General features: G+C 47.2%; 1 long non-coding RNA gene and 2 pseudogenes across 1 annotated transcript; all 3 read left to right on the plus strand.

Moving 5' to 3' along the window:
- Positions 1 to 514: 514 nt before the first annotated feature.
- On the plus strand, positions 515 to 22,522 carry LOC116981450 (annotated as a pseudogene).
- Positions 11,587 to 13,387, plus strand: LOC116981542 (annotated as a pseudogene).
- Positions 15,743 to 16,157, plus strand: LOC116981592. The gene is made up of 2 exons (XR_004414233.1): positions 15,743 to 15,777; positions 16,012 to 16,157. It is a non-coding gene; the product is annotated as an uncharacterized LOC116981592 (long non-coding RNA).
- Positions 22,523 to 24,377: the final 1,855 nt, after the last annotated feature.

A 24,377-nucleotide genomic window follows, 5' to 3' on the forward strand; every position in this document is an offset into this window, starting at 1 on the left:
ATCGCCATTCGATATGATCATGGCTGATCATCCAACTCAGTGTCCTGTACCTGCTTTCTCTCCATACCCCCTGATCCCTTTAGCCACAAGGGCCACATCTAACTCCCTCTTAAATATAGCCAATGAACTGGCCTCAACTACATTCTGTGGCAGAGAATTCCACAGATTCACCACTCTGTGTAAAAAATATTTTCCTCTACAAACCGACAAACCCGCACACCCCTGGGAAGTGATAAGAAAGGGGAACACCTGGAGAAACTTATAATCACACGAAGGACGTGCAGACACCACACAGACAGTAGTAGAAGTCAGGATCGAACCCGGGTCCCTGGAGCCGCGCAGCTTCTGCTTGTTCACTGTACAAGCGCCAACAGCTGGGCTATCTCGTGCAGGTTACGCTCGCGTGGGCACTGGTCACGAAAGAGCAGCAACGGCTCCTTGTTGGACGCCGGCAGCTTGCGTTCCAGTGCGCAGGCGCGAGGCACCGGATGTGACGCCACGAGCCACCGTACGGGTCTCCATTAACGACGAGTCGGAGCCGGGTCGCGGGTTTAATCAAAGCCGAAGCCTGGACGAGAAGTGTCTGGTGGCTGGGGGTGAATCAATGTGCTCCCCACAACACAGCGAGCCACTGCACGGATGTCCAGCCCACCACCGAGACTCCACGAACATCCCGCCCCGAGTAGGACTGACTCGCTGTGAGAATAGAGCGGGTTCTGTGAGAATAGAGCCAGTTGATACGAGAACAATTGTGAGTTGTGAAGGAGGTTATTAAATGAATGAAAACGTGCAAGCGTGTGGGAAAGGGAGTAGTGAACCTTGTGACACTTGCAATCTATTGTAATCACTTAATTTGGACCTCAAATTCTATTGCCCCTTCCATTGACCCTTACTATTTTTATATCCACAAAACTGTTGATCTTTCCTGGAACACAACTGATGACTGAGCCTCCAGAGATCTCGTTGGTAATGAAGTTCAAAGATTTACCGACCTTTGAAAAAAGAAGCATAGTAATTCATTTGGTCGTATTCTTTGCTGAACGGGAGATATCACACCGTGCTCCAGCTGCAGGAAGGGATGAATTCAGTCATCTGACTCGATGAAACCCCAGCAGATTCACTCCAGGGAGAGGCTGTTCACCTGCTCTCTGTGGGAGGGGATTCACTCGGTCATCCCACATGTTGGCACACCAGCAAACTCACACAGGGGAGAGGCCGTTCACCTGCTCTGTCTGTGGGAGGGGATTCACTCGGTCATCCAACATGTTGGCACACCATCGGATTCACACTGGGGAGAAGCCGTTCACCTGCTCCGAGTGCGGGAAGGCGTTCGCTCGATCATCTGACCTGGTGGTGCACCAGCGAATACACACCGCGGACAGACCGTTCACTTGCTTGGAGTGTGGGAAGGGATTTACACGGTCATCCAAACTGCTTGCTCACCAGCTAGTTCATGCCGGAGTCAGGCCATTCACCTGCTCAGAATGTGGGAAGGGATTCACTCAGTCATGGCACCTTCGGGGACACCAGCGAATTCACACTAGGAAGAGACCGTACCCTTGCTCCAAATGTGGGAAGGTATTCACTCAGTCATCGGTCCTACGGAAACACCAACAAACTCACACCGGGGAGAGCCCGAATACTTGCTCCGAGTGCGGAAAGGCGTTCAGACGACCATCCGACCTGCTGGCACACCAGCGAACTCACACTGGGGAGAAGCCATTCACCTGCTCCGAATGCGGGAAGGCGTTCACTCGATCATCCGACCAGCGGGCGCACCAGCGAATACACACGAGAGAGAGGCCGTTCACCTGTTCCGAATGCGGGAAGGTGTTCACTCGATCATCCAACTTGCTGGCGCACCAGCGAAGGCACGCCGGGGTGAGGCCGTTCACCTGCTCTGAGTGTGAGAACGGATTCACTCAGTCATCGGCCCTACTGAAACACCAGCAGACTCACCTCGGGAAGAGACCGAACACTTGCTCCGAGCGCGAGAAGGGATTTACAGTGTCGTCCAACCTGCTCACTCACCAGCGAATACACACCGAGGAGAGGCCGTTCACCTGCTCCGAGTGCAGAAAAGAGTTCGCTCAGTCATCAGACCTTCTGAAACACCAACAAATGCACACCAGCGAGATATGGCATGGTTGCTCCGAATGTGGGAAGGCGTTTAGTCGATCGTCTGACCTGCTCGATCACCAGTGGGTTCACGCCGGGGAGAGGCCGTTCGCCTGCTCCAAGTGCGGGAAGGGATTCACTCAGTTATCGGTCCTACTGAAACACCAGCGAACACACACCGGGGAGAGCCCGAACACATGCTCCGAGTGCGGGAAGGCTTACAGACGACCATCTGACCTGCTGGCACACCAGCGAACTCACACCGGGGAGAGGCCGTTCACCTGTTCCGAATGCGGGAAGGCGTTCACTCGATCATCCGACCGGCGGGCGCACCAACGAACACACACGCGAGAGAGGCCATTCGCCTGCTCCGAGTGCGGGAAGACGTTCACGAGATCATCCAACCTGCTGGCTCACCAGCGAAGACACGCTGGGGAAAGGCCATTCCCCTGCTCTGAGTGCGGGAAAGGATTCACACAGTCATCAGCCCTACTGAAACACCAGCAAATTCACGCCGAGGAGAGATGGAACACTTGCGCCGAGAGCGGGAAGGGATTTACACTCTCATCCAAACTTCTCACTCACAAGCGAATACACACCGGGAAGAGCAGGCCGTTCACCTGCCCCAAGTGTTGGAAGGGATTCACTCAGTTATCGGTCCTACTGCAACACCAGCTGACCCATACCGGGGAGAGCCCGAACACATGCTCCGAGTGTGGGAAGGCTTACAGACGACCATCTGACCTGCTGGCACACCAGCGAACTCACACCGGAGAGAGGCCATTCACCTGCTCGGAGTGTGGTAAGGCGTTCACTCGATTATCTGACCGGCAAGCGCATCTGCGAATACACACGGGAGAGAGGCCGTTCACCTGCTCCGAATGCGGGAAAGGATTCACTCGATCATCCAACCTGCTGGCACACCAGCGAAGACACGCCGGGGAGAGGCCGTTCACCTGCTCTGCGTGTGGGAAAGGATTCCCTCAGTCATCGAACCTACTGAAACATCAGCAAACTCACACCAGGTAGAGACCAAACACTTGCTCTGAGCGCGCGGGAAGGCATTCAGTCGATCATCCAACCTACTGGCGCACCAGCGAGTACACACCGCTCAGCGACTGTTCACCTGCTCTGCATGTGGGAAGGGATTCACTCAGTCATGGCACCTTCAGAGACATCAATAAATTCACTCGGTGGAGAGACTACGCTGGCTCCAAGTACAGGAAGACGTTCAGTCGATCATCCCACCTGCTGGTGCACCAGCGAATACACACCGTGGAGAGACCATTCGCGTGCTCTGAATGTGGGAAGGGATTCACTCAGTCATCGGTCCTACATAAACACCAGCAAACTCACACTGGGAAGGGACCAAACACTTGCTCCGAGTGTGGGAAAGGATTTACACTGTCGTCCAAAATGCTCATTCATCAGCGAATTCACACCGGGGAGAGGCCGTTCACCTGCTCCGAGTGTGGAGAAGGGTTCTCTCAGTCATCAAACCTTTTGAAACACCACCAAATACACACCAGCGAGATACCGTGTGGTTGCTCCGAATGTGGTAAGACTTTCAGTCAATCATCTGACCTGCTCGCTCACCAGCGAACTCACACCGGGCAAAGCCAGAACATTTGCTCCATTGGAGGAAGGCATTCAGACAATCATCCGGGGAGAGGTCGTTCACCTGCTCCGAGTGCGGGAAGGGATTCACTCGGTCGTATGACCTACTGAGATACGGACGGACACACGCTGAAGTGGTGGTTTACTCTGCAGGATGTGCCTCGGGTTTACTCTGCAGGATGTGCCTCGGGCATCTAAACACACTAGTAGCTGAGACACAGGCGGGTCCACATGTGACTGGCCATGAGTTCTGCATTCAGTGGCGTTGTTCATCTCGTCCAGTTTTGGATCCTGATTGTTGGCACTTTGGTGGGCGGTTCACCCCTAGAATTAGGGGAACAATTTGATTTTTCACCAATTCAAAATATATTTGCTCTTTTTGAATGAACTAGGCCCGAGGAGGTTGTGAAGAGACTGCCAGGCGATGTGTCCAGGCTGAACAGATGGGCAGACAATATGGCAGATAGATATAAATGTGGTAAAATGCAAGGTTACCGAGTCTTGATGGATAACTCCTGGGGTTAAAGGGTCTGTGTTTCCCTCAGTCTCATGGTCTCAGTCTCGCCCTCTTGAATGTACCAAACAAATTCTGCCGTGCCTATGTCTCTAGTGTAAAGGAAATCCAGTCAACCTTGAGGAAGTTAGTCACCCATTATGATATCCCTGTGCTTATACATTTTCCATCATGTATCTGTGTATATGCCTCCTGATGGCTATTGGGAAGCCCATACTACAATAATATAAGAGTGATGTTGAAACAAGGAACTGCAGTTGCTGGTTTACACAAAATGACACAAAGTGCCTGATTAACTCAGCAGGACAGGCAGCATGTCTGAAGGACATGGATACTTGACGTTTCAGGTCATGATCCTTCTTCAGACTAATCACTGAATGAAGTCTCCTGACCTGAAACTTCACTTATCCATGTTCTCCTGAGATGCTGCCTGACCCGCTGAGTTCCATCAACATTTTGTGTCTTTTTAATATGAGTAATAACACCTTTCTTATTTTTTTTTAACTCTATCCATATTTCCCCAGTATGTCCTCTCCGACTGCCACCGACTCCCTGATTAGTATTCAAACTCTTTTCCAGCTTTGGTTTAGGTTTACCATGAGGTACAGTGAAAAGCTTTGTTTGGTCTGCTATCCAAATAGATCAGATAACTCTATACGTACATACAAACATAAGTACAGTAGGTAGAGTGATGATGTAGAGAGAGGAATATAGTTCTCAGTATTGTAGCTCCATCGTCTGGCAATAAAAGATCATATATGAACTTCAGATACAATCCTGACAAGGCCACCGAGAAAGTGAAAGTGAAGAGACACTTTGGTAACATTCTCCAGCACTTTTGTCTACCTTCGATTTTCCAGCATCTGCAGTTCCTTCTTAAACACAGGTGTAACATCTCCTGTGGTTGCACAGGGAAGTACCTGAAGAGGGCGTATTTGAATAACTGCTCCTCAAATTCTGGTTACATTTCGGCCCCACTCTTCTGATCTTTGGGCACTCAGTGTGGGGGGAGGGGGGGAGGGGAGGAGCAGTGGTGTTGTCAGTCAGGGGATATCTTGGTCAGTTCGCTGCGGGGAATTACCAAGCTGGCCACGAGCAACTTAGGGCTCCACTCAGGCCAACTGCCTTCCCCATTTTCGGGCTTACATCTGTGCCTGGATGCCTGGAGCGGGAGGTATCCAAGGGCAGCCTGGCTACCTTCCAGGACCGCTGGATGCTGCAGGGGGCCTGCGTGCTTCTTAGATGAAAATAACAATGTTTGATATTTATATGTATATTCCTTATTTTAGATAAGTGTTTCCTTAGAGTTGTGTTTTCAATGGCACTTTGTACCTATATATAAATTTACGTTTGGTTAAAAAAAACTCCTGTATTGGATGAATGATGATTGCGACCACCTACCGACCTGGGTACGCATGGAAAAGGCGAGTTCACATCTCCCGTTGCGGTCTGTCCTATGCTCCCAACTCCCCCTTCCTATAACATCTGTGGGTGCAGGCCCAATTGCGTCCCTCTCGCTCAAGATATGGAGTCAACTCAGGAAAAACTTCGGTTTACAAGGCCCTTCCATCTTGACCCCACTGCTTAAAAACCACATCTTTAAACCTTCAAGTACAGACCATGCATTCAAAACCTGGCATAGCAACGGTATCAGTAGTATCAAAAACCTATACAAGGATGGCATCTTTTCGTCTTTTGCGGAGCTCTCGTCCAACTATAGCCTCCCAAACTCCCACCTTTTTCATTTTTTCCAGATTAGGGATTTTGTGAAGAAGACATTCCCCCATTTCCCAAATCGCCCCCCTGAAACCCTGACCGATACCATCTTAGCTCTAGATCCCAACCGGAAGAAATGCATCTCTGTTTTGTATAACTTGTTAGGGTCGGTTATATTGAAACCTCATATCTCATTAAAAGCTGCGTGGGAGGGTGAGCTGAATACGAAACTAACAGACCAGCAATGGGACTCTGCCTTGGATTTGATCCATTCTTCCTCCATATGTGCTCGTCATGGCCTAATCCAATGCAAAGTCCTTCACAAAGTCCACTACACAAATGCAAGATTATCTAGAATTTACCCCGCTGTTAGGGACACCTGCAACAGATGTAATCAATCCCCTGCCAACCATAGCCATATGTTTTGGTCTTGCCCTAAACTAGCAGCCTTTTGGAGGAGTGCTTTCGACTTGATAAGCAGAGCCTACGGCCAGACTATTCCTCCAAACCCACTGTCAGCCATTTTCGGTACCCCTCCCAACACCAACCTCTCTGTTGCGGTGAAACGGGTTCTAGCTTTTACAACCTTGTTAGCCCGGAGACTGATCTTGCTTAACTGGAGGCTCACCTGTCCCCCGACACACACCCGCTGGATTAAGGAGGTGCTTTACAACTTAAAGCTTGAAAAACTTAGGTTCTCTCTCAAAGGCTCTACCAAGACATTCCTAGATACATGGAACCCTTTCTTGGAACTTGTTAACTCTCTCAACTTGTCCCCGGACTCGGAAGAGGACTGAGTGCTCTCCACCATTGTTCTGCTCTACTGCAGCTGCTCTCCCCTTAACCCCCCCCCCCCCCTCCCCACACTTATTTATTTAATTACTTACTTATTTACTGTTATTAGTGACCCCCTTTTTTAAAATTTATTATTATTATTTTTTTAGTACTTTTTCTTTTGTTTATCTTACCATATTTGTGTGGATGTGTATGTATGTGAGTGTTGTTTGTCCCCGTTTGGTTCCGACCTGATTCGGGTGGGTTGAAGGTGGGTACGGGTAAGGGCTTTGAGGATCGCTTACATACTGTTGCACAATTATGCCTTGACTGTCACTGTCTGTTATCATTGTATGTATGCAAATTGCTGTGAAATTCAAATAAAAAGATTTAAATCGGAAAAAAAAAAAAAGAAAAAAAAAAAGGCCTCATCTACATCATGTAGAACTGCAGTATAACATCCCAGCTCTTATACTCAACACCCTGCCCAATGACAGCCATGTGCAAGTCAAGAGTAATTTGCAATTGCATATGAAACAGATCAAGGTCCATTAACGTAATGACATGACAAATAAAAATGTAATAGTCAATACAACAAATTTTCAGTAACACTACATAACTAGGTGTAACTACACTACATAACACTACATAAAAGGGCAGTGAAACCCAAACAAAGTCCACAATTGATCATTGCTGAGGTATGGTTGTGCAGTGTCCTGTTTACACCAAAGTGGCTCTTCTTGGTCCTCCAAAATATTCCAAATTGAATTTAAATTGGAGGCGATGGAGGGAGGACTTAAGCCAGAAAGGGTTTTTGGGAAGAAAGAGCTACCTTAAATTTAGTTGCACTTTTGTGAAGCGGTAAGAAAGGGGAACACCTGGAGAACGTGCAATCTGGATAAATTTATAATCACACAAAGAACGTGCAAACTCCACACAAAGATCGTGCAAACTCCACACAAACAGTAGTCGAGGTCAGATTCGAACCTGGGTCCCTGGAGCAACGGTTCCCTGGTGGACGCTAGGAACCGGATGTGACGCCTCGAGCCACCGAACGGGTTCAAAGAGCGGCGAGTCGGAGCCGGGCCGCGGGTTTAATTGAAGCCGAGGCCAGGACGAGGATAATCTGGCGGCTGGAGGAGAATCAATGTGATCCCCGCAACACAGCGAGCCACTGCACGGATGACCAGCCCACCACCGAGACTCCACGGACATCCCGCCCCGTGGAGGATCTTTGGTGAGTATAGGGAGGTTGCACGAAAAGTCATAGGGCTCGACGCACGGAGCCGCTAAATCCAACTGGAAGACATCCGTCACTTCCAGTATATGTTATTAATGCTAGAAACGCGTACTTTCCTACCTGTTAAAAACCGCCAAAATGTTGAATTTTTGCGCTGAAAAAAAATTGTGGGAGTCGGGGTAACTGTGAGAGATATGTACCCAACTTTAGAATTCCAAACGTGAAGCGAAATGAAGGTATAGAGAAGCGAGAACTGAAGGGACAACAGCAGCTAAAGTGCTTGGTAAACATTGAAAATATTGGGAATTATCGCGTTTGCTCACTGCATTCATCAAGTAAGGCATTATTTGTGTTTTTTCTTGATTACTTTGGTATCTAAAAATTCTCAGAAGTGATAAATCTGGCTGTAAATTTTTCTTCAGATGCGTGTTCATTTTGTATGTAAAAACGCACGAGAACCATGGGCGATTTAAAAAAATTACAGCCAGATTTATCACTTCTGAAACTTTTTAGATGCCAAAGGAATCAAGAAAAAACACAAATAATGCCTTACTGTTGATGAAATGCAGTGAGCAAACGGCCACTCCGTCTGTTGTTGTCCCTTCAGCTCTCGTTTTTATCTACCGTCATTTCTCCTCACTTTTGGAATTCTGAAGTATGCTAAATGTCTCACACGCTTATCCCGATTAACATAATTATTTACAGCGCAAAAATGGACAATTTCAGCGGGTTTTAACGGGCCGGCTAAGCTGGAAACAATGGTAAGTGCCTACCTGCAGTTCATCGCGTGTAATCCATTTGGCGTAGCGTAGCAACAGTACGGGTCATGGGTCGTGACCCGACTGCTGTGAAACCTCCCTATAGGGCCCTTGCACGGCAGGCGAGGTCAGGACACTTAAAACCGTACTGTTGCCATGCAACGCTTTCTGGAGTACAAGCGGTGAAGTTCAGGTAAGATATAGGTATGGGCAGGCATGTGCAGAAACCAATTCAAAAGAGATTATTACTTTTCTAGGCAGGCAGAGGTTAACATTATTAACTTTCCAAGCATGTAGAAGCAATGTGACCACGGTGCTTTCAGGTTATCTAAAATATTCTCTTGCTGCAGTGTAAAAACACCTTCAGACTGACTTAAAATAATTGTTAGTGATTTAACTTTAAACCTATTCCAAGAGGCACTGCAACTTAATAAAATATTAATCAGTAATTTTGCAAAGAGAACAGAACGTTCAGCCAAACGGCTGCCACAATTTTGCCAGCTGTCATCTCTGATTCACGCACATGGCAAAAAGGAAATTATATACATGCTTCTACTGCACAGAAATTTTGAAAAGAGCAAAATATAAAAACAGCAGCAAAATATTTGGGTAATAATATCAATGTAATGATGCTATTACCATCCAGCTACAACTTTACTGATTTGTATCCTGAATAAATGGAAACCAAATATGTAATTATTACATAGTGCCTTAAGGAGTGCACAAGCAAGTCTAATAGATTTGTTGAAATACAAGGACCGTCTAATGAAACCCAATCTGAAACAATAAGGGCATTTACTTGAGCACCATTTGAGAACACAATTTAATTCCCAAGCAATGACAGACAATTTAATTCTCGAACAAAGAAAGGACAGAGGAAGCACAAATTCAAGCATTTACTGGAGACCATTTCATTCATGTCGTAACACAGCAAAGCTCCGAGTATGTGTGTGCATCATTTTCTACCATACAAATATTGAACCTACGATTTCATTACCAGAACTGTAGATTGAATGCTTTAATTAGCATAATTAGATCATTCTCAATACTTTCAATCTTGATATCAGCACGGCCAATGTTCGCCAACCACTTTAGCTGATGTTGTCCCTTCAGCTCTCGCTTTTCTCCAACATCATTTCTCCTCACTTTTGGATTTCTGAAGTAAATAAATATCTCTCACGGTTACCCCTATTTCACCAATTTTTCACAGCACAAAAATTAACCATTTTGGTGGTTTTTACCAGGTAAGAACGTGTGTGTTACCAGTGTATGCTGGATGCTGCCTTGTACTCCAGAAGGATTGAGCGCTCTGTGTGTCACGTCCTTTGACTATCTGACCTTCCGTGCAAACCCCCCACTATCGTTTAAGAATGAACTGCAGATGTTGGAAAAATCGAAGGTAGACAAAAAATGCTGGAGAAACTCAACGGGTGAGGCAGCATCTATGGACAGAAGGAATAGGCGACGTTTCGGGTCGAGACCCTTCTTCAGATTGATGTGTGGGGGAGGGGGGGGGGGGGCGGGAAAAAGAAAGGAAGAGGCGGAGACAGTAGGCTTGTAGGAGAGCTGGGAAAGGGGAGGGGAAGGAGGGAGAAAGCAAGGGCTATCTAAAATTACAGAAGTCAAAATTCATACCGCTGGGGTGTAAACTACCTAAGCGAAATATGAGTTCCTCCAATTTGCGCTGGGCCTCACTCTGGCAATGAAGGACGCCCGGGTCACAAAGGTCATATTGGGAATGGGAGGGGGAGTTGAAGTGCTGAGCAACCGGGAGATCAGGTTGGTTAGTATGAACTGAGAGGAGGTGTTGGGCGAAGCGATCGCCGAGCCTGTGCTTGGTCTCGCCGATGTAGAGAAGTTGACAACTGGGACAGCGGATGCAGTAGATGAGGTTGGAGGAGGTGCAGGTGAACCTCTGCCTCACCTGGAAAGACTGCTTGGGTCCATGGAGTCTAGGGGGGGGGGGGAGGTAAAGCCACAAGTGTAGCATTTCCTGCGGTTGCAAGGGTAAGTACCTGGGAAGGGGGTGGTTTGGGTAGGAAGGGCGAATTGACCAGGGCGTTACGGAGGGAACGGTCTCTGCGGAAAGCAGAAAGGGGAGGAGATGGGCAGATGTGTCCAGTGTTAGGATCCCGTTGAAGGTGGCCAAAATGTTGAAGGATTATATGTTGCATGTGATGGCTGATGGGGTGGAAGGTGTGGACAAGGGGGACTCTGTCCTTGTTACGAGTGGGGGGATGGGGGGAGTAAGAGCGGAGCTGCGAGATATAGAGGAGACCCTGGTGAGAGCCTCATCTATAATAGAAGACGGAAACCCCTGTTCCCTAAAGAATGAGGACATCTCCGATGCCCTGGAATGGAATGCCTCATCCTGGGTGCAGTTGCGGCGTAGACGGAGGAATTGGGAGTAGGGGATGGAGTCCTTACAGGAAGCAGGGTGGGAAGAAGTGTAGTCAAGATAGCTGTGAGAATAAAGCGGGTCCTCTCTCACTTGGTCCAGGTCATACAATAATATCAGTTGATACAAGAACAATTGTGAGTTGTGAAGGAGGTTATTAAATGAATGAAAACGTGCAAGTGTGTGGGAAAGGGTGTAGTGGTCCTTGTGACACTTGCAATCCATTCTAATCACTTAATTTGGACCTCAAACTCTATTTACCCTTCCATTAACCCTTACTATTTTTATATCCAGAAATCTGTTGATCTTTCCTGGAACACAACCGATGTCTGAGCTTCCAGAGATCTCGTTGGTAATGAAGTCCAAAAATTAACCGACCTTTGAAAAAAGAAGTAATTCATTTGGTCGTATTCTTTACTGAACGGGAGATATCACACCGTGCTCCAGCTGCAGGAAGGGATGAATTCAGTCATCTGACTCGATGAAACCCCAGCAGATTCACTCCAGGGAGAGGCTGTTCACCTGCTCTGTCTGTGGGAGGGGATTCACTCGGTCATCCCACATGTTGGCACACCAGCAAATTCACACAGGGGAGAGGCCGTTCACCTGCTCTGTCTGTGGGAGGGGATTCACTCGGTCATCCAACCTGTTGGCACACCAGCAAACTCACACTGGGGAGAGGCCGTTCACCTGCTCCGAGTGCGGGAAGGCGTTCGCTCGATCATCTAATCTGCTGGTGCACCAGCGAACACACATCGCGGAGAGACCGTTCACCTGATCCAAGTGCGGAAAGGGATTTACTCAGTCATCGGTCCTACAGAAACACCAGCGAACTCACAATGGGGAGAGCACAAACTCTTGCTTCGAGTGCGGGAAGACATTCACAGGTCCATCCGACCTGCTGAGGCACCAGCAAACTCACACCGGGGAGAGGCCGTTCACCTGCTCTGTCTGTGGGGGGGGATTTACACAGTCATCCAAACTACTCGCTCACCAGCGAGTTCATGCCGGGGACAACCGTTCACCTGTTCTGAATGTGGGAAGGGATTCACTCAGTCATCGGCCCTATTGAAACACCAGCAATTTCACGCTGGAGAGAGACCGAACACTTGCTCCGAGTGTGGGAAGAGATTTACACTGTCATCCAAATTGCTCACTTGTCAGCAAATACACGCTGGGGAGAGGCCGTTCTCCTGCTCTGAGTGTGGAAAAGGGTTCTCTCAGCCATTGGACCTTCTGAAATACCAACAAATGCTCACAGGAGAGATACCGTATAGTTGGACCAAATGTGGGAAGGCGTTCAGTCGATCATCTGACCTGCTCGCTCACCAGCAGGATTACACAGGGGAGAGGCTGTTCACATGCACTTGCTCCGTGTGTGGAAGGGCGTTCAGACGATCATCCGACCTGCTGGCATACCAGCGAATGCACACCGGGGCGAGGCCGTACACCTGCTCCTTCTCAGTCGTCATACTTTTGGACACACCATCAAATTCAGCGAGAGACCTTATGGTTGCTCTGACTGTGGGAAAGCATTCAATCGATCATGCGAGCTGCTGACGCACCAACGAGTTCACATTGGGGAGAGGCCGTTCACCTGCTCCGAGTGCAGGAAGGATTTCACTCCGTCGTCCGACCTGCTGAGACCACCGACGGATGCACACTGAAGTGGTGGTTTAACTCTGCAGTATATGCCTAGGGCGTCTAAACACTGTAGCTGCTGAGACACCGGCGGGCCCACATGTGACTGACTGTGGGTTCTGCATTCAGTGCTGTTGTTATCACATCCCGTTTTGGATCCTGATTGTTGGGCTCTTTGGGGGGCGGTTCACCCCTAGAATTAGAGGAACAATTTGATTCTTCACCAATTCGAAATATATCTGCTCTTTTTGATTGAGGTTGTGAAGAGACTCACAGGGGATGTGGACAGGCTGAACAGATGCCTGGAGGGCAATATGGCAAAAGGAGTATGGAAAAATGGAAGGTTACAAAGTCAGTGGTTTACTCACAGTGGTTAAAGGGTCTGTGTTTCCCTCAGTCTCGGGGGTCCACAGTATCACCCTCTTGGATGTACCGAATAAATTCTGCCATGCCTATGCCTCTAGTGTAAAGGATATCCAGTCAACCTGGAGAGAGTTGAAGTTATCACTGTGCTTATACCAGAGCTGCTAAGTAGTACGGATTTTCCGTATTTTATACGGAAATGCAATCAGAATACGGATGTATGGATTTGCTTTGTAAAATACGGATTTGCTTTGTAAAATCAGCCCGACTTTCTGTTTTATCTTGCTGCTTAAAAAATGCAAGGATATAAAACGTCATACTGTCCCTCTAAATAATTATAGCAGATTAAATCTATTAGTATTTTAACTTACAAGAACTGCATGATTATTTTTGTAAGCTTTGATCTGCCTGTCCTGCTCCAGGTGCAAACAGCGCTGTCAGTGTAGCGCGTGGGAACAACGCTATGGGTTCTAATTATAGCGCTACCTGCTGGAGCGCTATTGCCTTTACACATAGCGCTATGGCCACAAGTCAAGTATCAAGTATCCTTTATTGTCATTCAGACTTTTCAGTCTGAACGAAATTTCGTGCCTTGCAGTCATAACATAGAATAAAATAACAAACACACAATAAACACAGATTTAACATCCACCACAGTGAGTCCACCAGGCACCTCCTCACTGTGATGGAAGGGAAAAGTCTTAAAGTCCTTGTCTCTTCCCTCCTTGTTCTCCCTCTGCGCTGAGGCGATCCAGACCTCCGATGTTGTGACCCCGCTGGGTGATAGTAAGCAAGTCCCGCGACTGAATCCGAGCTCCGCGAACGGGCCGGTTCAAACTCCGCGGCCCGGGGTGGTCGAAGCTGCCGCCATCCAGCGGACGAAGCTGTTCTTTCGGGAGCTCAGGAAAAACAGGTCACCAACCTGTGACCTGAGAGCTCCCGACGATGTCGTCCACTGGGCCCGCGGCCGAGGCTCCGAAGTCGGGTCGCCACCGCAACGCCACCACAGCCCCGAAGTCGGCCAGCCTCGCGTTGGTAAGTCCTGGCTGGCTCTGCCTCCGGAACCTCGAGGTCGGTCCCAGTTGGAGGCCGCCAGCTCCGCCATTATGCCTCAGCGCAGACGGAGACGGGGGATACGACAAGACAAGGTCTTGTTTCTCCCCCCACCCCCTCCCACACATACACAACCTAAATAAACTAAAATTAACTAAAACAGGACAAAAGAAAACAGAAAAAAAAGAAAAAACAGACGGACTGCAGGCGAGCCGCAGCTGCTAGGGCAGCACCGCCACAGCGCTGTGGGTCACACTGTTAGGGGAGGGAGGGAAGGAATAAGAGAGGGAGGGAGAAAAAAAAGAAAGAGAGGGAGGGTGGGAGGAATAGAGGGGAGGGAAAGAGGTAGTGGGAGAGAGAGAGAGGGTGGGAGGGAGAGGGGAGGAAGCAGGGAGAGAGAGCGAGGGAGGGACATCTGGTACTAAAAGCAGGAAGCAGCCGTTCAAACAGCAGCATACAAAGAAATGGCAATGAATGCACTTTCAAATAAGGTGCGTAAAAGACATGTCAATTGGTGGCAAAGTTATGCATTCTTGTACTCTTACATGGGTATGACCGCACATGAAATAAAAAACACTTTTTTCAGCAAAATGGCACCACATAAAAATACTGATTTCCTCAGCAAAATACTGATTTTCAGGTACTAGAATACTGAAATGCTCTAACTAAACATGGCAGCTTTGTTATACATTTTCCATCATGTGTCTGTGCATAAGTCTCCTGGCTCTGGGGAAGCCCATACTACAATAATATTAGAGTGATGTCAAAACAAGGAACTGGAGTTCCTGGTTTATACAAAGGGACACAAAGTGCCTGAATGCTGCAGGACAGGCAACATGTCTGAAGGACATCGATACCTGACATGTCAGGTCATGAGTCTGAAGAAGTCTCCCGACCTGAAACTTCACTTATCCATGTTCTCCTGAGATGCTGCCTGCCCCACTGAGTTCCATTAACATTTTGTGTCTTTTTAATATCAGAGTAATTGTACCCTTCGTATTTGTTAACTCTACCCATATTTCCTCAGTAATGCATCCTCCGGTATGTCCTCTCTGACTGCAGCCTTAACGGTCTCCCTGATTAGTATTCAAACTCTGTTCCAGCTTAGGTTTAGGTTTACAATGATCATGTGTACCGAGATACAGTGCAAAGCTTTGTTTGGTCTGCTATGCAAACAGATCAGATAACACTTTTTGTAAGTACAATCAAGTCAAACATACAGTGCCCTCCATAATGTTTGGGACAAAGACCCATCATGTATTTATTTGCCTCTGTACTCCACAATTTGAGATTTGTAATGGAAAACATCACATATAGTCAAAGTGCACATTGTCAGATTTAATAAAGGCCATTTTGATACATTTTGGTTTCACCATGTAGACATTACCGTAGTGTTTATACATCCCCCCCCCCCCCCCCCCCCATTTTAGGGCACCATACTGTTTGGGACACAGCAATGTCATGTAAATGAAAAAGTTATGTTTAATTTTTTTTTGCATATCCTTTGCATGCAATGACTGCTTGAAGCCTGCGATTCATGGACATCACCAGTTGCTGGATGACTTCTCTGGTGATGCACAGCCAGGTAGACACAAAAGGCTGGAGTAACTGGGCGGATGAGGCAACATCCCTGGAGAGAAGGAATGGGCGACATTTCGGGTCGAGACCATTCAGTCTGAAGAAGGGTCTCAACCCGAAATGTCGCCCATTCTTTCTCACCAGAGATGCTGCCTCACCCGCTCAGTTACTCCAGCCTTCGGGGTCTACCTTCGATTTTACCAGCATCTGCAGTTCTTTCTTATACATGATGCTCTGCCAGGCCTGTATTGCAGCAAACTTTAGCTAATGCTTGTTTCGGGGGTGAGTCCCCTTCACTTATCTCTTCAGCATGTAAAAGGCATGCACAATTGGGTTCAGATCGGGTGATTGACTTGGCCACTCAAGAATTAACGATTTTTTAGCTTTGAAAAACCCTTTTGTTGCTTTAGCAGTATGTTTGGGATCATTATCTTGCTGTAGAACGAAACACCAACCAATATGTTTTGAGGCATTTGTTTGAACTTGAGCAGATTGGATGTGTCTATACACTTCAGAAATCCTTATGCTACTACCATCAGCAGTTGTATCATCAATGAAGATAAGTGAGCCAGTACCTTAGCCATACATGCACAGGCAATAACACCTCCACACTGTGTTTCAAAGATGAGGTGGTGTGTTGTGGATCTTGGGCAGTACCTTCTCTCCTCCATACTTTGCCCTTGCCATCACTCTGATATAAGTTAATCTTCGTCTCATCTGTCCACAAGACCTTTTTCCAGAACTGTGGTTGCTGTTTTAAGTACTTCTTGGCAAACTGTAACCTGGCTATCCTATTTTTGCTGCTAACCTGTGTTTTGCATCATGCAGTGTACCCTCTGTATTTCTGTTCATGAAGTCTTCTGCGGACAGTGGCAATTGACAAATCCACACCTGACTCTTGAAGAGTGTTTCTGAACTGTCAGACAAGTGTTTGGGGATTTTTCTTTATTATTATAGAGAGAATTCTTCTGTGATCAGCTATGGAGATCTTCCTTGGCCTTTACGATTAGTAAGCTAACCAGTGCTCTCTTTCTTCTTAATGATGTTCCAAACAGTTGATTTTGTTAAGCCTTATGGGCCTGTCCCACTTAGGCAACTTTTTAGGCAACTGTACAGTCGCCACATGTTTGCGGGTGGTTGTCGGGGAGCCGCCTTTATGGTCACGTGGAGTTCCCGCATTCTGGGAACTAGTCGTGGCCTCATTATGGTCGCCGTCAATTTTTCAACATGGACAGTAGCGAGAATTCTCTAGCCGTAGATGGGTCGCCAGGAGATCCTAATGGGTTGACAGGAGGCCGAAGGTTCTCAGAGGTTCTCGTAGGTTGTAGCCAGTGTTGACCGGTGAATTTCATTGGCTCATTGGGGGAAATAAAGGTAAGCAGTAGTTTTCAGAACCAAGGATAACCGACTGTTAAATTTAACCGAATGTTAAATGTCCGCCGAGCTTCACAGCCGTGTATCTCTGGCTTCTTAAAAGTTGTCTCCACTCATTCTCCCCCCCCCCTCTTCCCCCCTCTTTAAAGGACTTACCGTACACTGCTTTAGCCATCTTTTTACAGCGCCAACCTTCCTGTTCATCGTGGTGTGTTTCTGTATCACCTGACAGTCGCTGTTCCAGTTGCCGTTTTTTTCAGGCGACTGCCGGCAACTTGACAGTCGCCAGCAGTCCGCTGAAAAACCGCCTAAGTGGGACAGGCCCATTAGGGTTTGGCTGATGTCTCTAACAGTTTTATTCTTGTTTCTCATAATGGCTTCTTTAACTTTCATTGGCACAACTTTATCTCATGTTGATAAACAGCGATAAAAGTTTCCAAAGGTGATGGAAAAACAGGAGGAAAGACTAGGTGCTGAGAGCTCTGTATAAACACAGCTGTAATTTCTACATGGTAAAACCAAAAGTATAAAAATGGCCTTTATTAAAATGTGACAATGTGCACTTTAACCACATGTGATTTTTTTTTTCTATTACAAATATCAAATTGTGGAATAGAGGCAAATGAATAAATGATGAGTCTTTGTCCCGAACATTATGGAGGGCACTGTAAATACAGTAGGTAGAGTGAAGATATAGAGAGAGGAATATATTTCTCAGCATTGTAGCTCATCGTCTGGCAATAAAAGAACATATATTAATTTCAGGTACAATCCTGACAAAGCCATCGTGAAAGTGAAGAGACTTTGGTTTAAACAAAGGTAGACAAAAATGCTGGAGAAACTCAGCGGGTGAGGCAGCATCTATGGAGCGAAAGAATAGGTGACATTTCGGGTCAAGTCCCTTCTTCAAACATCAATCTAAAGAAGGGTCTCGACCCGAAACTTCACCTATTCGTCGCCTATTCCTTTTGTCTACCGTCGATTTCTCCAGCATCTGCAGTTCTTTCTTAAACTTTGGTGTAAATAAGACACTGCACTTCAGCATTGATCAATTACGGACTTTGTTTGTTTAAGAAAGAACTGCAGATGCTGGAGAAATCGAAGGAGACAAATATGCTGGAGAAACTCAGCGGGTGAGGCAGCATCTATGGAGCGAAGGAATAGCTGATGTTTTGGATCGAGATCCTTCTTCAGACTGATGTGGGGGCGGGAAGAAAAAGGGAAGAGATGGATAGGCATGGATATGGGGTTCGAGCAGGTCGTTGTGGTGCAAGATTGGCCATAATTAATTGAATTGTGAAAAGCATCTGAGGGGCTAAATGAACTAACTCTGCTGTGGACGAGACAAAGCCACCCGCCCACTAATCACCCATTCACGTCGATCAGTCACACATTCACACTAGCTCTTTGTTACCCACTTTCTCATACAAACTAGGGACAATTTACAGAGGCCAGTTAACCTACAAAACGGCGTATCCTTGGGAAGCGGAGCACCTGGAGGAACTTATAATCAAAGGAAAGATGTGCAAAGTCCACGCAGATGGCATTGGCCAGGCTCGAACCCGGGTCCCTGGAGCAGCGGCTCCCTGTTGGACGCCGGCAGCTTGTGTCCCGACGCAAGGCACCGGATGTGACGCAGCAAGCCACAGAGAGCGGGTCTGGTCTCCATGAGCGGCGAGTCGGAGCCGGGCCGCGGGCTTAATCGAGGTCGGGCCTTGGACCATCTATCGGCTGGGGGAGAATCGATGTGATTCCCGCAACACAGCGAGTCACTGCACGGAGGACCAGTCCACGGACTTCCCCGCCCGGAGTAGGCCTGACTTCAGGGCGTTCCGGCGCAGGGGCAGAATAGAGCGGTTTCTCTACCCCCTTGGAGTTATGGGTAAGATGGCCGCCATTACACAGCTGAGCCCAGTCCACGGGCGGACAGATTGTGAGCTGGTGTTGGGTTTCTAGACCCTGCGAACTCACGAAACCCAGATCCAGAGAGGTAGTGGCTGGAGACAGAACTCAGATCCGAACTGAGTTTCGATCCCAGTAGACAAAGAGAAACTAATCGAAGAGGTTATTTAATTAGACAAACATGCTGGAGAAACTCAGCGGGTGAGGCAGCATCTATGGGGCGAAGGAAATAGAGTTGTGAAGGAGGTTATGAAATGAATTAAGAAGTGCAGGTGGGTTCACTCAGTGAGAGGCCGTTCACCTGCTCTGGCTGTGGGAGAGCTTCACTCGGTTATACCAAGAGATGTCGTTCACCTGCTCCGATTGTGGAAAGCGATTTAACCAGTCATCCAGTCTGAAGATCCACCAGCTAATTCACACCCAGGAGAGACCCTTCACCTGCTCCGAATGTGGGAAGGGTTTTACACGGTCATCCTACCTTTTGAAGCACCAGCGAGTTCATTCCAGGGAGAGCCTGTTCACCTGCTCTGAGTGCGGGAAAGGGTTCACCCGGTCATGGGACTTTCAAAGACACCAACGACTTCACACCGGGGAGAAACCATACGCTTGCTCCGAATGCGGGAAGGCGTTCAGTCAATCGTCGGACCTTCTCATTCACAAGCGGGTGCACACCGGGGAGAGGCCATTCACCTGCTCCGAGTGTGGCAAGGCATTCTCTCAGTCCTCGTCCCTTATGAAACACCAACAAATTCACACTGGGAAAAGGCCCTACATCTGCTCCGAATGTGGGAAAGGATTTACAGGGTCATCCAATCTGCTGGCGCACCAGCGCGTTCACACTAGAGAAAGGCCATTCACTTGCTCTGAGTGCGGGAAGGGATTCGCTCACTCATCGGACCTTCAGAAACACCATCGAATTCACACTGGGAAAAAGCCCTTCACCTGCACTGAATGTGGGAAGGCATTTACATGGTCATCAGACATGTTGAAGCACCAGAGGATTCACACAAGGGAGAGGCCATTTGTTTGCTCTGAGTGTGGGAAGCGATTCAACTGGTCATCCAGTCTGAAGATCCACCAGTGGGTGCACACCGAGGAAAGACCCTTCACCTGCTCCGAGTGTGGAAAGGGATTTACACGGTCATCCAAACTGCTGACTCACCAGCGTTTTCACACCGGGGAGAGGCCATTTACTTGCTCTGAATGTGGGAAGGGGTTCACTCAATTATGGGACTTAAAGAGACACCAACGACTACATACAGGGGAGAGACCGTACGCTTGCTCCGAGTGCGGGAAGGCGTTCAGTCAATCATCTGACCTGCTCACTCATCAGCGGGTCCACACCGGGGAGAGGCCTTTCACCTGCTCTGAGTGTGGGAAGGGATTTGCTCAGTATTCGTCCCTTCTGAAACACCAGCGAATTCACACGAGGAAAAGACCCTTCACCTGCTCTGAATGTGGGAAGGGATTTACACAGTCGTCCGACCTGCTGGCGCATCAGCAGGTTCACACCGGGGAGAGGCCATTCACTTGCTCCAAGTGCGGGAAGGGGTTTGCACGGTCCTTCCACCTGCTGAGACACCAACGGACTCACGCTGAAGAGACGGTTTGACTGCGGTATATGCATATCGAGAGCACATTAACCAACGGCATCACTTCCGGGTTCGGGAGCTGCAAGGCGTACGAACGGCACCAACTTGACAGGATTGTGAAGACCGCCAGCAGGATTATTGGTGCTCCACTCCCTTTCTTGCTGGACATATACAGGAAGAGATGTATCAACAGAGCCATCTCCATCATCAAAGACCCCTACCACCCATCGCATCACATATTCTCCATCCTGCCATCCGGGAAGAGGTACAGGAGCATTAGCTGCAAAACCAGCAGGATGCTCCTCAGCTTCTTCCCGCAGGCTATAAGACTGTTAAACGGACTTTGCCCCCTGCCAAAGTATCGCGCACCAACCACCAACCTGGACAGAGCCACTGTCGTGCCGCTGCCGATCGGAACGCCTGTTGATGTTTAGTTGAGAGTAGTGTTAAACTTGTTCATGATATATGTATTTTTATTTCTATTTATTTTTCACTGCACACTGAATGGACACTGGTTTGAGTAACGTTTTTTTGTTTCCTCTGGGTATGTGAGTACTCAGGAAAATAACAATAAAGATATACAATACAATAGGACATCTAAACACTGCCACTGCGGATTCACCGGCGTGTCCACAGGTGACTGTAGTGGTCAGTTCGACAGTCAGGGCTACTGTTCATCACTTCCAAGTTTAGACTTTGGCATTGTAGATTGCTTTGTAGCATTGTAGATTTACAAACCATTGAAAACATATTTATAATCGATGAAGAACAGAATCGTACATCGTGGAGGTTCACCTGTACAATGCACTATTCTATTCTTCATCGGTTATAAATATATTTGCTCTATTTGAACGATCTGGGCATGAGGAGGCTATGAAGTGTTTATTAGTTTACTTTATTTTCCAATGTTTTGAGATGCAATAAAAAGCTTATGTTGTGTGCAAATCCAGTCAGTGAAAAGACTATTCATGATTACAATCATACTGCCCCTGTGTACAGATCCAAGATAAAGGAAATTAGTGCAAGATGAAGTCCAGTAAAGTCTGATTAAAGATAGGCAGAGGGTCTTCAATGAGGTAGATGGTAGGTCAGCACTGCTCTCTAGTTGGAGACAGAATAGTTCAGTTGCCTGATAACAGCTGGTGTCGGAATAATTTGCACGAGACGTGAGTGACGGTTAACTTCATTAGCAATAACATCATAAAGGAGAACAGTCAAGCAAGAGACTATTCTGCAAAAATTGCATCTACTGTCCTGTTCTCTATTTGTTCCATGGTGGCTGAGATTTTGACAATTGCTTCCTCTGGCTCATTTACTCCTAGGCCAGGTATCAGGTTGTGGAGAAATCTGTGGAACACTATTGCTGACAATAAATAGGTTTTCGGCCTATCTCCGGCATCTAATCTTCCCTGGGGATGACTGAACATGATTCCTGATCAAGTGAACCTGAAGGGTTTTAACTCCCCAAGCATTAGGAGCTATATATCCGTGGATCCATGACGCCTTTCCTTGAAGCTTCGCTGCAGTGTGGATCATCAACAGCACTTGGAACGGTCCTTCCCAGTGTGGTTGGAGGTAGTTGATTTGCTTGAAAGTCTTTACGAGCACATAGTCCACAGGCTGGTACACATGACAGCTTTCGCTGATTGATTCAGTCAGTGCAGTGCAATAATTTAGCATGTTCTCATCCATGCTATGAATGTACATAGTCTTTGTCGACAGTGGAACACTCGCTCATAATTTAATTCGCCTGTCCATTACTATCTCATCGGGAGTTAGATACACAGACAATAGGTGCAGTGGTGGGGCATTCGGCCCTTCGAGGCATCACCGCCATTCAATGTGATCATGGCTGATCATCCACAATCAGTACCCCGTTCCTGCCTTCTCCCCATATCCCTTGATTCCACTAGCCCTAAGATCTTGATCTAACTCTCTTTTGAGATCTTCAAAACCAGTATTAAAACACATTTATATTCCTTGGCTTTTGATCCTGCTTGAGACTTTGCTCCTGTTTTAGTGCTTTTAATGTTTTTAATTTTATTGTTTTTATTCTTTCTTTTAAATGTTTTTATTGTCGTGTAATAATTTCTTGTCCATGACTAGTCATAATTCATAATTCTCAGTGTGACAAGACAGTCCTCATCTCAGTACTAAATGGCCTACCCCTTATTCTTAAACTGTGGCCCTTGATTCTGGACTCCCCCAACATCGGGAACATGTTTCCTGCATCTATTGGGAACATGTTTCCTGCATCCCTTAACTGTTTGGGCTAGATCTCATTATCATTAGAGCTATTGGCAAGGCTTCAGGCCATTTTCGGGGTAGAAGATTGCAACCTTCACGTGGTCCGCCCTGTTTCGACTAATGCAATCAACTCGACGTGCACAAACGGAAGATCAAATAGAACAAGTTGTCCAACAACTTTAGGCTGTGCATGCCACACGAAAGAAGAAGAAGGCCATTTTCAACATGTCTCATGATTCATAATTTAGCCAATTTACTCTTGTTTTTCAACTGCCCCCGATGATCGTGGGTGATAGGGGGGATCTTATAGAAACTTACAAAATTCTTAAGGGGTTGGACAGGCTAGATGCAGGAAGATTGTTCCCGATGTTGGGGAAGTCCAGGACAAGGGGTCACAGCTTCAGGATAAGGGGGAAATCCTTTAAGACCGAGATGAGAAAAACATTTTTCACACAGAGAGTGGTGAATCTCTGGAACTCTCTGCCACAGAGGGTAGTTGTGGCCAGTTCATTGGTTTTATTTAAGAGGGAGTTAGATGTGGTCCTTGTGGCTAAAGGGATCAGGGGGTATGGAGAGAAGGCAGGTACGGGATACTGAGTTGGATGATCAGCCATGATCATATTGAATGGTGGTGCAGGCTCGAAGGGCCGAATGGCCTACTCCTGCACCTATTTTCTATGTATCTATAGGGGCAAGAGAAATGTTGTTTGCACTGAAGTCTCTTCATTAGTTCCTTTCATACAACTAAACTAGTAAAGTGGGGTCCATCATCACTTGACATAACCTCGGTACTGCTTCTATCACTGCGACGAGTAGGAAAGACTTCCACCCATCTGGTAAACAAGTTTACGATTACCAACACATATTTATAACTCTAACATTCAAGCATTTCTATAAAATCAATTTGCATATGAACAAAAGTTGTGCTGTGTTTATTTTCTTCATGTCATACATGTAGCAGTAACTATCAGCAAAACCCAGCACATAGCAGGTTGCCTGAATAATACTATTCATTTCCACCCCCCCATTTGGCAGCATGTGTAAAGTGATGTAATGTGCCAATCAGGGTAGGAGTTGCTATGGGGCAACTGTATGCCTGTCACAGAAGACTCAAATACCATTAGGCTATTGAAAACACTTGGCATCTATCCACAATTTGTGCTTAGAAAAATTGACAGCAGCTTGTATCTCTGTTATGTTATTAATAGAGGGCCCTGGGGAATTACAATTTTACAGATACTGGGGGATTACTGTTTTATTAGATTGGGTGGCTGCTGCTCGGACTGCTGCATCAGTTCGGGCATTGCCGAAGGAGATGTCATCCTGGCCCCTAGTGTGTGTGTGGACCATTTCATTTCTGTAACAGCTGCAGGCAGATGAATTGCTTTCAAAAGATTACGGAACATTATTTTATGCTTTGCAGGGGTCCTGGAAGAGGTTAAAAATCAGCAGGCGTCCCATAAATTGCCAACATCATGATTCACAGTAGTGG

Source organism: Amblyraja radiata, chromosome 15 (genome assembly GCF_010909765.2).
Source record: "Amblyraja radiata isolate CabotCenter1 chromosome 15, sAmbRad1.1.pri, whole genome shotgun sequence".
Classification (NCBI taxonomy): Eukaryota; Metazoa; Chordata; class Chondrichthyes; order Rajiformes; family Rajidae; genus Amblyraja; species Amblyraja radiata.